Source organism: Neovison vison, chromosome 1, assembly GCF_020171115.1.
Source record: "Neovison vison isolate M4711 chromosome 1, ASM_NN_V1, whole genome shotgun sequence".
Classification (NCBI taxonomy): Eukaryota; Metazoa; Chordata; class Mammalia; order Carnivora; family Mustelidae; genus Neogale; species Neogale vison.
In genome coordinates this window covers 65,976,304-65,980,166 of record NC_058091.1, presented here as the reverse complement: position 1 = coordinate 65,980,166, position 3,863 = coordinate 65,976,304, and the positions used below count along the sequence as shown (strand labels likewise).

Below are 3,863 nucleotides of genomic sequence, written 5' to 3'. Positions count from 1 at the left end.
CGAGCCTACTCCCAATGAGGTTGCTGACATCTAGGTCGTTTCTCACTGTGTCACTGCTGAGGGTCCTGGAGTGCGGGGCAGGGCCGCTGGCACCGCAGGCGTCGAGGGACCGCTGACAACTGGACCGCAGATGTCTCAGGACCGCAGGCGTCGAGGGACCGCTGACAACTGGACCGCAGATGTCTCAGGACCGCAGGCGTCGAGGGACCGCTGACAACTGGACCGCAGATGTCTCAGGACCGCAGGCGTCGAGGGACCGCTGACAACTGGACCGCAGACGTCGAGGGACCGCTGACAACTGGACCGCAGATGTCTCAGGACCGCAGGCGTCGAGGGACCGCTGACAACTGGACCGCAGACATCGAGGGACCGCTGACAACTGGACCGCAGATGTCTCAGGACCGCAGGCGTCGAGGGACCGCTGACAACTGGACCGCAGATGTCTCAGGACCGCAGGCGTCGAGGGACCGCTGACAACTGGACCGCAGACATCGAGGGACCGCTGACAACTGGACCGCAGATGTCTCAGGACCGCAGGCGTCGAGGGACCGCTGACAACTGGACCGCAGACATCGAGGGACCGCTGACAACTGGACCGCAGACATCGAGGGACCGCTGACAACTGGACCGCAGATGTCTCAGGACCGCAGGCGTCGAGGGACCGCTGACAACTGGACCGCAGACGTCTCAGGACCGCAGGCGTCGAGGGACCGCTGACAACTGGACCGCAGACGACTCAGGACCGCAGGCGTTGAGGGACCGCTGGCAACTGGACCGCAGACGACTGGACTGCTGGGCCGCTGGAGGCTGGAGGCTGCAGGCGGCGGCGCTCGGGGCCGGAGGCTGCAGGCGGCGGCGCTCGGGGCCGCCGCCGGAGGCTGCAGGCGGCGGCGCTCGGGGCCGCCGCCGGAGGGTGCAGGCGGCGGCGCTCGGGGCCGCCGCCGGAGGGTGCAGGCGGCGGCGCTCGGGGCCGCCGCCGGAGGCTGCAGGCGGCGGCGCTCGGGGCCGCCGCCGGAGGGTGCAGGCGGCGGCGCTCGGGGCCGCCGCCGGAGGGTGCAGGCGGCGGCGCTCGGGGCCGCCGCCGGAGGCTGCAGGCGGCGGCGCTCGGGGCCGCCGCCGGAGGGTGCAGGCGGCGGCGCTCGGGGCCGCCGCCGGAGGGTGCAGGCGGCGGCGCTCGGGGCCGCCGCCGGAGGCTGCAGGCGGCGGCGCTCGGGGCCGCCGCCGGAGGCTGCAGGCGGCGGCGCTCGGGGCCGCCGCCGGAGGCTGCAGGCGGCGGCGCTCGGGGCCGCCGCCGGAGGGCGCAGGCGGCGGCGCTCGGGGCCGCCGCCGGAGGCTGCAGGCGGCGGCGCTCGGGGCCGCCGCCGGAGGCTGCAGGCGGCGGCGCTCGGGGCCGCCGCCGGAGGCTGCAGGCGGCGGCGCTCGGGGCCGCCGCCGGAGGGTGCAGGCGGCGGCGCTCGGGGCCGCCGCCGGAGGGTGCAGGCGGCGGCGCTCGGGGCCGCCGCCTGAGGCTGCAGGCGGCGGCGCTCGGGGCCGCCGCCGGAGGGTGTAGGCGGCGGCGCTCGGGGCCGCCGCCGGAGGGTGGAGGCTGGACCGCCAAACGCGGTTATAGCTCTTACAAGAGCTGTTACAGCTCTTCTATACACCGTTGACTCCCCTGCTCTTCTGCGACTTCCACCGCTCTCCGCTCCACTTCACCGCTCTCCGCTGACTTCTCCGCTCTCCGCCGACTTCACTGCTCTCCGCCGACTTCACCGCTCTCCGCCGACTTCACCGCTCTCCTGTAGCAGCCGCTGCTCTCCTGCAGCAGCCCCCCAGCCCTCCTGCAGGAGCCCCGGGCTCTCCTGCAGGAGCCCGGGGCTCTCCTGCAGGAGCCCGCGGCTCTCCTGCAGGAGCCCCCCGGCCCTCCTGCAGGAGCCCCCCTTGGCAGCCTGGCAGAGCAACCTTTATGGGGGTGGTTGAGCCCCGCCCCTACACAGGTGGCCAATTGAATTTCAACCTTCCCAGTGGATATACATACGGCTTACTGATTGGATGTCTCCACGCAGTCTGCCCCACCCTTACATTCAGGGTCTACAAGCAAGTTCCTCTGGGAGGGGCAGACCCTTACATTCCCCCCTTTTCTTTGGAGATTAGTCAAATCCTTGACTTTTCAGATGGTTCTACCTTATATTGAACATATAAGACTAACATTTTATCGCCCCAATTTTCTTTAGTATAGCAACAATACACTCACAGTTTCTTTAGTCTTAGTCTATGGTCAGCAGGGTCTTTTGGCTGCATTTCCCATTTCTGGAGGGCATCCTTACTCTCAGCTCGTTTGACATGACCCGCATGAACCCAGGCCCTGATGCCTTCCACTTTTACTGCTGTGGGGGTGGTTAGGATAACAGTAAATGGTCCCTTCCAACGAGGCTCCAAATTCCCCACTTGATAGCGACGTATCCAAACCAAGTCCCCGGGTTGGTAAGGATGTGGTTCCACCGTCTCTGTTCCAGTATAGGCAGTTTGGATCCCTTCTTTTTAAGACAGACTGTAATGCCTGCAGTGTAGCAAAGGCATACCTGCTGTCCGTATAGATGTTGGTGGTTTTTCCTTTGGCCATCTGCAGTGCCTTCGTGAGTGCAATTAGTTCTGCTCTCTGTGCCGAAGTTCCATGTGGCAGGGCTGCTGTCCAGAGTCTCTGCTCAGGAGAAACCACCGCGGCCCCTGCATACCTCTTTCCATTGACTATGTAGCTGCTCCCATCTGTGAACAGAGTCATTTCCGCATCCGGGAGGGGAGTGTCTCTGAGATCCGGCCTTATTCCTGTGACTTGGGTTAAGACCTCCCCACAGTCGTGTGGTCAGCTAGCTCTTCTGGCAGCAGTGTGGCTGGATTTAGCACTGCTGGGGGTCGGAAGGCCACTTTTGGTTCATTGAGGAGAAGGGCCTGATACCCCGTTACCCGGGCGTTCGTCATCCATCGGTCTGGTGGAGTCCGGAGAAGGCCCTTGATAACGTGGGTGGTGGTCAATATGAGATTTTGACCCAGAGTCAATTTGCATGCATCCTTGACTAGGAGGGCCATGGCAGCAATTATGCAGAAGCAAAGGGGGAACCCAGCTGCTACTGGATCTAGTTTCTTGCTAAGATAGACCACTGGCCTTCACCATACCCTAGAGTCTGAGTCAAAACTTCTTTAGTCAGCCCTGCCTTCACATACAAGTGGAAGGGCTTGGTAACATCTGGGATGACCAATGCTGGGACACACAGTAAGGCTCTTTGTAATTCCCGAAATGCTCCTTCTGCCTCAGCTGTCCACACTCTACCATAGTGAGTCCTCCCTTAGCCAGTTCGTAGAGAGGTTGTGCCATCTCCGTGAAGGTAGCATCCACAGCCTGCAGTAGCCCACCGTCCCAAGAAATTCCCTCTTGGAGATCAAAGCAACCGGTATTCCCTGGCAGTCTTCCATCCAAGTACTAACCAGGCCCGACCCTTCTTAGCTTCCAAGATCAGACGAGATCTGGCGCCTTCAGGGTGGTATGGCCGTAGACAATCATAAGGTTCTTACCCGATATTCTCAGATGAGTGTACGTGACACCCTATATAACATGGAACCGTCCTCCCCTTGCTGGAGGAAGCTGAACTTTCTCATACCCTACTGTTACCTTAATTTGTCCAGGCTTGGTTAGCTACCATATCTCTCTCGTTCATAGTTACATTGGCCCCCCGGCCTTCTTGGGCTACTGATTCCTTGTGGTCATACCCATTCTGTACAAAGGAGGAGGTAGTGGAGGGTTTCTAAGTGCTTGAGACAGAATGATGTTTCAGACAGATGGACATGTTGTTCAAAGATGCAGAGGCTGCAGAGAGCCAGCATATTCA

At 62.3% G+C, this 3,863-nt stretch overlaps 1 pseudogene; it reads right to left on the bottom strand.

The window, feature by feature from the left end:
• Positions 1 to 3,413: 3,413 nt before the first annotated feature.
• Positions 3,414 to 3,532, bottom strand: LOC122897397 (annotated as a pseudogene).
• Positions 3,533 to 3,863: the final 331 nt, after the last annotated feature.